Raw genomic sequence first — 12,726 nt, 5'->3', positions numbered from 1 at the left:
CATGTGCTGCATTTTTTGCAATCATGTGGTATCACTCAATTTTTTGAACTTCCATATTATACTAGTCAATAATTGATTATGGGGTGATTCAGTTTGGATAATCTGAGTTCATTTGTAATTATCTCTTTGATGTGGTTTGGTAGCCAAGTTGATTACACTTGTATGATGTATGGGTGATGACCTGTTTGCTCACAAGTGATGATCTGTGTTGAATTTTTTGAAAGCATGTGGTATGACTCAATACTTTTTTATGGGATGATTAGCTTTGGGTAAACTGTTTTCATTTGTAATAATGGAATCATTAAGTGATTTAATTTTTTTTATTATTTATAATAAATAATATTTGTTTTCATGGTGCTATAGGTGTGAATTGTGCATAGGTGCGAAAACAAGTACATTGTTGAAGTAAACAATGTACTAAAAGACACCCACCGTAAGCGGATTCAGGCAACACCATTTAGATGGTGTTTGGAGATGGACAACGCATTGGAAATAAATTGTCCTTTTGTTGATTGTTTAATGTCTTCAATTTTTAGGCTACTTATTTTTAACTTTTGTGTTTCTGTTGTTAATTTTAATTTTCATGACACTACGTGTTTGGAAGGATCTACTACATGTATGATATTAAACTTATTTTATCACTTTGATATCCATGTAATTCACTGTCAGTTCAACAACAAAAGTTGATGATCTTAGTCCACACCTCCTATTTGATATCCATGTAATTCACTATTAGTTAAACTTATTATATGATTATCTATGTACTATTAACTGTTAATTACTGATAAAGATTTTGCACACCTTCAAAATTTTTAATCTATGAAAAAGGTTTTAATATGAACCTCACTTACAGTGAATCACATAAATATAGTAAAATATAATGTAGGATACTGCCCATGATGAAGGTGTGATAAAATTGTGGTACAAGTGGAACATAACATACATGCCAACACTCACAATAATAAATGTTTATCAATCAAGTATTAAGTGCTGACCTACAATAGACATTTTGCACACCTTCCAAATTCGTGGTCTCTGCTAACATATATTCAACGAATAAAAACCTTACCAAAGTAGGTGTGTGATAATTGATAAAAGAGGAAAAACATCATAACTCTGATAATTTTAAATAGTGACCATTTCACTATTAAGTGTTGATCTACGCTTCACATTTTGTACACACACATAATCTAAGGTATTTGGGTAAGGGTGTCAATAACTAGTCCATACTTAATGAAATATAATACCTTAATTGTGTATATGAAACATATTGAACAACAACAAACTACGTGTGGGATAATTCATCCACAACTCCAACATGATATTCTTCTTATTTGTATTCAAATTATATGATGACTCAAGAACTATTAAGTAGTGACCTGGTCCAAAAAATTTGCACATGTACAAAAAATATGGTATGAAATTAGAGTAAAATTTTTTGAACAACATCAATTTTGGTATGGGCTATTTAGTTCTCAAGTTGTACATCACATATTATATATTAATCAGGTGTGTTATAATTGGTAAAACATTGAATACATGATAACTCTCAGATTTTTAAATGTAGATCAATCATATATTAAGTGTTGACATGTGAACAACATCTTGCACATAATTACTTATTTGTGATCTGTGTGGTAACCAATATTACTAAATTTTTGACCACATAGATATTAATTGTTCACCTGCTATAAACTTTATTTGCACTCAATGAAAATTAGGATGAACAACATTCAGCTATAACTTCACATAAACCACTCAGAATTTCATAAATCAATCACTAAGCCAAACAAAAAAATTGTCATAAATCACTTCCACAAAGTCTAAACATAAAAAAATACCAAAGTTAGCAATATAAATCCTAACTACAACAAACTCAACAGTTTTCTAAATCAACTACATATGGTGCTTCCTCCTACTAAATGTTGCAAAAGGAGTTCTTATTGCCATACTCTTGGCACGCATCCGAGGATCATCCCTTCGTCGCACATAGATGTTGCTCTGTTCGGATTCTTGTGCTTCTTGACTTGGAAAGTGAACTTCTTCCACATGACCCCTCTCACCAGAATCGCCAAATTCAATAAAGCCCTTGAGGTGGTTGGAATTAGGTGTTTGTGAATCACCAACACTTGGTTCACCCAACTCAGAAAACTTCAGTTTGCCCTGGTGATGTTGGTGTTGGTTCTTCCTCTCAATCATCATTACATTCAAGTCTACAAGTTCTTTTTACAATTCCCCTAGCACACTTTCTTGATTTTTAACAGCTTTAATTAAGTCAACTATTTTAGTACCCTTATTTCGACGTCCACATACCTCAAAACCTTCTTTAACGAAGGAATTGGTTAGCTCTTCTGCAGAGGCAACAACATTTGTAACAACCTGAAACAATTCACAACAACCTTCAATATGTATAGATGACACATTTAAAAAAAAAATCGTACAACAAAATACCCAACTTATAGTGTTATTTGTCAAACTCCTTTTAATTACATTGTCCCTGCTTTCATTTCCATCCAATGCAAGATTATGGGAAACTTGGTCGTGCGCTGACAATCCTTTAAATTCGGAATCAAAAAATGGTCAAAAGACTATAACTGCCACAATTATAATCAAAATTAGTCAAAACTCATAACAAAATATTTTATAGTGATCAAACGAGTTTGAAATTAATTTAACATACACTACCTGTAACAAATAAACACATCCAGCTACATGGAAGTGTTTGGTACTTTGTTTCTCCTTCAAGAACAATTTAGCTTCACAAATACTGCCAACCAAATACTCATACACCAATCGACCCCAATTAAATTTTCCAATACTACCAAGGTCATCAACAATGTTGAACAAAATAGAAAAAACTGTTCCACTACGATTGGGCAACAAAAACTCAAAAATTGCTAACAAAATGTAAAGCTTACCAAAATCCTCTAAACAAAGCACTTTAATATGTTTTAAAATGTAATCATGTACCATTTAGATATGAACAAGTTTGGCAACTCCAAATAAATTCTTTGAATGACTATTTAACCCTTCCTGATTTGAATCAATGTTCTCACCAACCACCCTCAAACCTAGACCAAGACATACATCTAAATAGGTAAATCCAACAACTTCTGTACTCATGTGAAACCCCCTAACCTTTCCACCCACCTACTAATTAACGGACTCAAAAGATTCCTAGATATTTTCACAGACTCTTTCAACTCAACCATCCATCCAAATGGTGTTCCTCGAATAAATGAATTTTGTTCCTCTGTTAACTTCTTATTCAAACTACCAATCAAATTTGTCCGGCATGAATGCCTAAAACAAATCTGGAACAATAAAAAAAATTTAGTTATGTCATTTTTATCATAACAAATTTCAAAATAAATTGAATTCCAAAATATATCATACCTTGCGGTCAACACTGAAATCACTTCCCTCACTGATTGCAGTCATATTTATAACCTGAATACATAACCCCGGGTAAGCACAATGTCAGCACTCAGACTTACTTCAACGTAATTCTTCTCACTTTGAACAACTACCACTCGTGCACAAAAGACTTATCACATATGCAAAAAATGCAACCGAGGTCAGCACTTGAGTGCACATAAGTCATCACCAACAAATCAGACATGTTTAATCCACTTGGGTATGAAACCACATGAAAAAAATAATTACAAAGCAACACATATTACCCATACTTAATCACCCCATAATCAACTATTGACTGGTATGACATGAAAGATCAAAAAATTGAGTCATACCACATGCTTCCAAAAAATTCAACACAGATCATCACTTGTGAGCAAACAGGTCATCACCCATACATGATACAAGTGTAATCAACTTGACTATGAAACCACATCAAAGAGATAATTACAAATGAACTCAGATTATTCGTGAATCACCCAATAATCAACTATTGACTGGTATGACATAAAAGATCAAAAAATTGAGTCATACCACATGCTTCCAAAAAATTCAACACAGATCATCACTTGTGAGCAAACAGGTCATCACCCATAAATCATACAAGTGTAATCAACTTGGGTATGAAACCACATCAAAGAGATGATTACAAATCAACAAAGATTATCCAAAGTGGATTCCTCATAATCAACTATTGACTGGTATGACATGAAAGATCAAAAATTGAGTCATACCAAATGATTGCAAAAAAATTCAGCATAGGTCATCACTTGGGTGCACACAAGTCATCACCAACAAATCAGACATGTTTAACCCACTTGGGTATGAAACCACATGAAAGAAATAATTACAAATCAACACATATTACCCATACTTAATCACCCCATAATCAACTATTTACTGGTATGACATGAAAGATAAAAAAAATGAGTCATACCACATGCTTCCAAAAAATTCAACACAGATCATCACTTGTGAGCAAACAGGTCATCACCCATACATCATACAAGTGTAATTAACTTGGCTATGAAACCACATCAAAGAGATAATTACAAATGAACTCAGATTATCCAAAGTGAATCACCCAATAATCAATTATTGACTAATATAATATGAAAGTTCAAAAAATTGAGTGATACCACATGAGTGCAAAAAATGCAGCACAGGTCATCACTTGGGTGCACACAAGTCATCACCAACAAATCAGACATGTTTAACCCACTTGGGTATGAAACCACATGAAAGAAATTATTACAAATCAACACATATTACCCAAAGTGAATCACCCCATAATCAACTATTGACTGCTATAGTATGAGTTCAAAAAATTGAGTCAAACCACATTATTGCAAAAAATGCAGCACAGGTCATCACTTGTGAGTAAACAGGTCAGCACAAAAAAATAAGACAGTTTTGATCAACCTAGTCAGAAAACTAGTATTCATGCACCTATCAAAGCACCAAAATCACAGAAACAAAAAAATAACCAAACTTACCAACCACCGCCTGAATCGAACAACGGAAAACACCAAAAACCCTAACTTCGCAAGGTTTGTCTTTTCCCTTTTTCTTCTTTGATTATAGTGTTGTGGTCATTCACCTGTACAAGATAGATGATAAATTTGCCTTTAAAGAATGACTCAGTCGGCTATGCAACCAAAAACAAAAAAATATATCAGTTCCTTAACCAAAAAACCCACAACGACGATTTCAGAAAAAAAAAAACCACAAAATTGTTGGCGTATTAGAGAAACGAAAAAAAAAACAGACTTACGAACCATGATGCTGAATCGAACAATGGAAAGCAACAAAAACCCTAACTATGCGAGGTTCGTCTTCTCCCTTCTTCTTCGATTTCACTACAACACACGTCTTCTCCCTTTTTCTCCTTTCTTCCTTTCTCCTTTCTTCCTTTTCCCTTTCTTTCTTTCTTTTCCATTTCTTCATTTTTGCTTGCTCTACGCAAAGAAAACCTACTTTCTCACCCTTTCAATTTTCATGCCCACACCCACTCTCTAAAACATCTTTCTACAAAAGAAGTTTTAATAAAAATTATAAAAGCCACGTCTGAATGTAGAATGGTTTTATAAAATTAATTTTAATTTAAAAAATAAAATCCACATGTGCATGCCACCTCATGGAGTCAAATAAGGGGTCAGAATATGGAGTTAGTTTATCATTTTCCTAAATGCAGTTCAGCAAAACTAAAAAGTTTTCTAGTAAAGCTAATTTATTATAAAAAAATAAATTTTAAAAGAACAAAATTAATGACAACAAAAGTCTATCAAAAAGTACAAACGAGTTATATACTATTATAATTATTTTGTAAAATTAATTAATTGATATTAATTTTATTTATTATATTTAAATTTGAATTTATAACTTCATTTTATCAATAATAACATTTACAATAATATAACCTAATTTTCATGATATTTATTAATTTATTTTAATATTATTGTATTATCAATTATAATTCTAATTATTATTATTATTATTATTATTATTATTATTATTATTATTATCAGCTCTAATTATAATAATAATAATAATAATTATTATTAACTATAATTGTTGTTATCAACTATAATTATTATGATCAGTATTATTATCAACTATAAGTATTAGTATTATCATTATTAACTACAATTATTTCTATTAGGAAAATGATATTTTAACCCACTTTTTTTGACCCACTTTTAACCCACCATTCTTATCACCCTTAGATCATCTATTTTAATTTTTTGTAGTGATGTGATGTGATGATCTAAAGGTGATGAGAGTGGTAGGTTAAAAATGGGTCAAAAAAAGTGGATTAAAGTATCATTATCCTTTCTATTATTATATTACTATTATTATTATTATTATCATTATAACTATTATTATTAATTAGAACTATAAGTATTATAATAGTTATTATTATTATTATTATTATTATTATTATTATTATTCTTTTATTATTATGGTTACATACACATTTTACTTTTACTTACTATTTATCAATCATGTTTTAATTACTTGACCATTTTATTTGTTTTGTTGTTTATTTATCTTTACATTTGAATAATTATTTCAATTCAAAAAAATAGTTAATTAAGAGGATAAAATTGGAAAAAACAAAAAATGACACCAAAGATGTTTATCTCTTTATATATAGTTGTATTATTACTACTTCTTTTATCACTATGCGATATTATTTTAGTGTTATTATTATTATCTATTATTATTATTGTTATTATTATTATTATAGTTAAACACACATTTTACATTTATTTGCTACGGTATCATATTTCAATTACTTGCACTTTTTATTTGTTTTGTTGTTCATTCTATTTTTATATATATGTAATTATTTGAATTAAAAAAATAGTTACTAAAATTATTAAAATGATAAAATGGACAAATAATTTTTATTATGAATAATTATTTTAATTTAACAAATAATAATTAAAAGGATAAAATTGTATAAACAAAAGAGGACACAACAAATGTATATCTCCTTATATATGTAGTTATTGTATTATTATTATTATTATTATTATTATTATTATTATTATCACTATAAGATATTATTATAATGGTATTGTTATTATTATCATTATAGTTAGACACAGATCTTAAATTAATTTACTACGGGATCCTATTTCAATTACTTATCATTTGTATTTGTTTTGTTATTAATGTATATCTTTATATATAATTACAGATTATTATAGTTGAAATTTTAGCATTAATATTAATATTTATAGCATAAATATTATTATTATTATTATTATTGGTATCATTATTATTTTTATTATTATTACTATTCATAATTTGATATTATTATAAGTGTGCTTTTTTAATTATAGAAAAAGTTGTTATACTAAATACTTTTGCTAAATAGAGTTTTAATATTTTAAAATTTTTATAAATTATAATTTATATTAATATTATTATTAGTATTTTTAATGGTTAAATAAATATAATAACATTATATTATTATTCTAAAAAAAAATTTTAAAAAATGTTTGCATGGATCATAGGCTATTATAATTATTTTGTAAAATGTATTATATTGTGATATCAATTCTATTTATTATATTTGATGTAAGGCCCATTTTATTCTGTCCTTTTTTTTTAGGGCTACCTCAATCTTATGGGCCTAAAGGCTGGCCCAAACAGGAAGGACCAGACCTAATCTGCCAACCCTAATCTTTATACTCATTTTTCGTAACACAAAACTTTCACACCCTTATAGTGGTTGTCGTTTTCCCTTTGCTAGGGTTTACTCCCAACCTAGAACTAGTCAGCTCGGTTACGTTTCCTAGCCTCGTGTAAGTGCTCTACACCTCAGGTCTTGTTTTCTTTTCGCTCATATGTTTGTATTTCTAGTTGGGGCTTCGTCGTATACTTACGTCTATTCTTTCATAGCTGTTCTTCCAACTCAGTAATTTGCATCTGGAGCTTTCGCGTTCCACTATTGGAGACGCACCCTGCTCTTAGTCCTTTCCAGGCACGAGGAAGTTAGGGCTCGCTATTTTATTTCGTGTTCCTATATGCTTAGTCTTGTTTCGTGAGTTGAATGTTGAATTACCATTACAAACTGTGTGGGAGTTGTTAAAACATGTTTTGGTCTGTTTGGATATATCTGCCTGCGTGAACAGTGACAGGTTCTGGTTGTCTCGCCCAAGCGAGTACATCTCGTCTAGGCGAGATTAGCAGTAACTCGCCCAGGCTGCTTGAGCGAACGGTCGCCCAGGCGATGAGCGCCAGTTATGATCGAGAACCCATCTCGCTCAGGCGGGGTGGTCTCGCCTAAGCGAGCGGGCGCGACAGTGCCATTGTTCCTGACTCGAGCCCTCGCCTAGGCGGAGGGTGCTCGCCTAAGCAAGAGAGACCTCTCGCCTGAGCAAGGCTCTTCTGCCTGAGCGAAGGGCTGAGCGAGGAGTATGTATGTTGACGGATTTCTTTGTTCTTGGATGTTGAATACATGTATGAATTGTTTATGCCTTTCTAAGTATTAATTGAGTGGCTTTGCATGAATAAGATGAATGAGGAATTGTGATTCATGAGTTTTAACATGATATGAGTATGCTTTTGGTATGGGATGATTCATGGAATTAAAATGATGTGTTGGTATGGATTTGGCATGAGACATGAGTGAGGATTGATTAATGAATATGACATGATGTCGGTATGAAACACACTCCTACTTTCGTGGTTTGAGATTGGTGAATGAAAGAGATTGACATGGGATATAACGAAGGATGGAATTGCCAAGGTTGGCATGGGATATTTACATAAGTGTGTTTAATAATTACTTGTTTCGATGATGATTTGGTCTGTGGTCAATGCGTAATTCCTTGAAAGTCCTTAGGTGGGGTTTTCAGGGTCGTGCTTCAATGGTCGGGACGTAATTCCATGGCCTTTGTTAGTGGGTGTCTATGGTGGTGCCCCATCTGTATAACTAGGTAAGGATTCAAGGTAAGGTTGCATCCTGACACTCTAAGGGGTCGGTTAGTCTCACCTAGAGTAGACTGAGTCCTATGGTGAGAGTAGCAGGAGGCCTGAAATTCATTAAGGGCTAACCTTGTGGTGAGGAAAAATTGATTCATCGTAACACTTGTAACACATAGCTCGGGGGTGAGCAGCTCGGGGGTGAGCAGAGGTATCCACCACAAGTGCAAGCATCCGCTGAATCCGACCAGGTTATACGTATCCGGATGAGTCGAGTTGTGTCTTAGTGTAGTATCTGTGAAGTCATAACATGCTTGGCTGATATGTGAATATGGGAATGTGAAAAATATATTTGTTTGCATGGATAAAATCTTTTGTGCTCTAGCTTACCCTACTTGTTTGTTGTGTGTCCTGCTGTGTGGTACTCTCCTTTGCGATGATCATCAACTTATTGGTGTGAGCAGATGCGAGGAACATCTGTGGGCAGCAAGGAGGTGATGGTTCTGCTGCATAGTCCGCGTGGACTGGGCTTAAATTTTATTTATGGCCTTTTCTTTAGGGCTATGGCCCATGTACTCGTTTGTCCTTGAAATTATATACATTTTATAGACTTTTATCCAGTTTTTCTTTTGGGCATCATGGTGTGTCTTGGGTTGTAAGGAGTTGAATTTTAAACTCCAGGACTGCGCTAGTATGTTATCTTTTTAATTTCACATATTAAATTAAATGGGGTGTTACATTTAAAACTGAAATTATTATTGCATCACTTAAATTTACTATTTCATTACTTTAATAACAACATTTACAACAATATAACTTAATTTTCATAATATTTCATTACATAATACTTTCACTATTTTATTATTTTAATATACAAAATAAAATAAATACGTCTCATGCATATGTACGTATCAGTATATTAGTCTATTATAAAAAAAGAAATCCTAAAAGAACAAAATTAATGACAACAAAAGTCTATCAAAAATTATTTTTCACATTTTTATAAAAAAAAAAATTCTATTTTTCTAAGCTGCCAACAAAAATTATCTAATTAAAAACAAATAAATATTTATTTAAACTAAAACTAAAATTTTAGAAATGAAAAATATTGAAAATTGGAATGTTAACAATGCTTATTGATAATGAAATGCTTTGATCTTCTTTTTACCTTAGATTAATACGTTTCCAGAATGAGTAGGAATGATATCTACATATTATGGATTTTTCTTTTTCCTGTTATACATTTCTGATTCCATCCAGGTATGTTTTCTCTTGTTCCTCACTAATGATTTTAATCCTTTTTTAAAACCAAAAGACTTGACAATAGTAATATTTAGTTTTTGTATATAATGATTTGATAAATTGTTTATTTTATATTCTAGGACAAAGTAATAGTTTTTTTTTTTTCCTTTTGGTTTGAGTATTGTGGGTGTTGTATGGGACGCATTTGTAAATATCTTTGCCTTATGTTTTTAATTTTACTTCTTTCTCATGTAATAGAGGATTATTAACTCAAATATGGATGGTTACACAAAATTTATACATTCAGCTGTTTATAATGCATTTATAAATGTTAAACTTAACAACAATAACCACATTAAACTATTCATAAGAACTTTAAAAAAGTTGTGCATATAATTAAAAATTATTTAAAAAACATGAATGGATAATAATTTATATTCAATGAAATTAAAATTCAAAATTTAATTCGAATAGTTGGGTACAAAAAGTGTTTTTCTTAGAAGAGGTGCTTTTTTAAAATTCTGATTTTGGTCATTTGTGATTGTGTCTATGGTGAGAATTGATAAGAAGTAAAAGTTGAATAGTAGAAAGCATTTTAGAAAAACTTAATAACAATAATAAAATAAGTACTAAAGAAATTGAAACAGAAGTTCAAATGTTATGGTGAAACATAAGTGGGTAGTGACTACAAAGAGAGAGAGAGGCTCGAGTGGGAACCCTAATTCCATTCTTGAAGAAGGTGTTGTCATTTCCTTACTTTAAAGGATTCGACTTTGGTACCTCATTTTCACAAATAGAACTTGATTTTTCTCGGTGACGACTTTCGAAATTTACACTTGATATGAGCCCAATTCTTTCTTGTTTCTTTAATTATGTTATAAACTTCAACAATTATTTTGAGTTTTTTGTACTATTTTTGCACTATATATGTTTCTTGATGATGAAATACTTTGATCTTGTTTTCTCATTAGATCATTGTGTAAATAAAGTTAAACTAGAATCAAAGCTTTCCTACCGAGGCTTTCCTAGGATTTCTCTTTTGTTTGACAGCAATAGGAACTATTTTGCAGAATGAGTCAATCCTCTACGGAGTGACCAGACAACCATAGGTATGGTATTTATAAACTATGGATATATTTTTTTCTCTCATACATTATTGATTCTATCTAGTTTGTTTTCTTTTAACCTTGATAATATTATCTTATCGTGGATTTTGTTCCTTTTTTAAAACCAAAAGGCTCATAAATATAGTTATATTACATATTTTTATATAGATAGTTATTTGATAAATTGTTTATTTTATTTTTTAGACAAAGTAATAGAGGGTTTCTTTTTGTGCTGTGGTTGTTGTATGGGACGCATTTGAAAAAAAATATTTGCATATTTATATGAATGATAACATATAAAATTAGTTTTTTTACCCGTACAATGCACAAAATTATCTTTAACATTGATTATAAATTAGAATTATATAAGAAACATTGTAGATTAATGTTTCATTATTAATTAAATAATTTAGTAAATATAATTAAGTTTAAATTAATGACTAAAATGTTGAGTTTAAATAAATGTAATTACAGTCAGCAACGTAGAAGAATGAGAATGCTATCTAAATGATCCCATGGAACATAACATTTTTTCCTAAAGTTATTAGTAGAAGTTTTTATCTACAACATAATGCAAAAATCATACTGTTTAGAAGTTAATGTACTTTATCACGAGAGATCAACATGATAAATTACCTCTTTACCATTTTCACATTTTCAAGAACCTATATTTTTTCAAAAGAAGACATTATGTAAATAATAAAGACCGTTATCATAAAAAAATAATTAACTGAATAGATAAACTAAATGTGTGAGTCATGATGTTATAGATCAATGTAGTGGTGTTCTCGCGTAACTTAGTTATTGAAAATTAACAATATTATATTAAATATTTTTAAATATATACATTAAAAGTTTTCTACATTAATTTGTATAATATTAAATTTAAAGGGGAGTATTAATAATATGTATAAATTAAAATAGACTAATAAATTATGTAACTAATAATAGATAACTATTTTGTTCTAATAAAAATTTAGAAGTTTGGGAAAAAATAGTAGATAACTCTTTCGTAAATAATAATGAGTAATAGCAATTACTATTTTAAAAGTTTAAAAAGTTGCAACTAACATTTAATACTTCGTCCAATAAAATCATTTATTCTTTTAAATTAAATATTTTATTTCATCAATATATTTTTTTCTCAAAAACACATAAAAACATTTTCCACATTTGAAACCATATTCATCAAGCATCAAAGAAAATATGCCATCAAACATCAAGCTTCAATAACCATATATGATTGTTCAAGTACACCATGTTCAACAATAACATTACAAAATTTAGCTTAATCTAATCACAACAACAACCATTAATAAACACTTCAATATTTGGTTCGATGAAACTATTGTCTACTTGAAAGACAATAATATTTCCTTCCTTTAAGGCATTTTCAAAACAAAATAGTCTCCAACCTTGACCTATCTTTGTTGAACTTCTAGGTTTCTTTGATATTAGGATTTTGTAATTCATTATAGTTTTAGGCCTTAGAAGAAACACATCTTGTACATTCTCCTCCCGA

This window comes from Vigna unguiculata, chromosome 1 (assembly GCF_037176805.1).
Source record: "Vigna unguiculata cultivar grain cowpea cultivar isolate G323 ecotype 2 chromosome 1, ASM3717680v1, whole genome shotgun sequence".
NCBI lineage: Eukaryota > Viridiplantae > Streptophyta > Magnoliopsida > Fabales > Fabaceae > Vigna > Vigna unguiculata.
The sequence above is the reverse complement of the archived record's forward strand: the minus strand, read 5'-3'. Positions refer to the sequence as shown.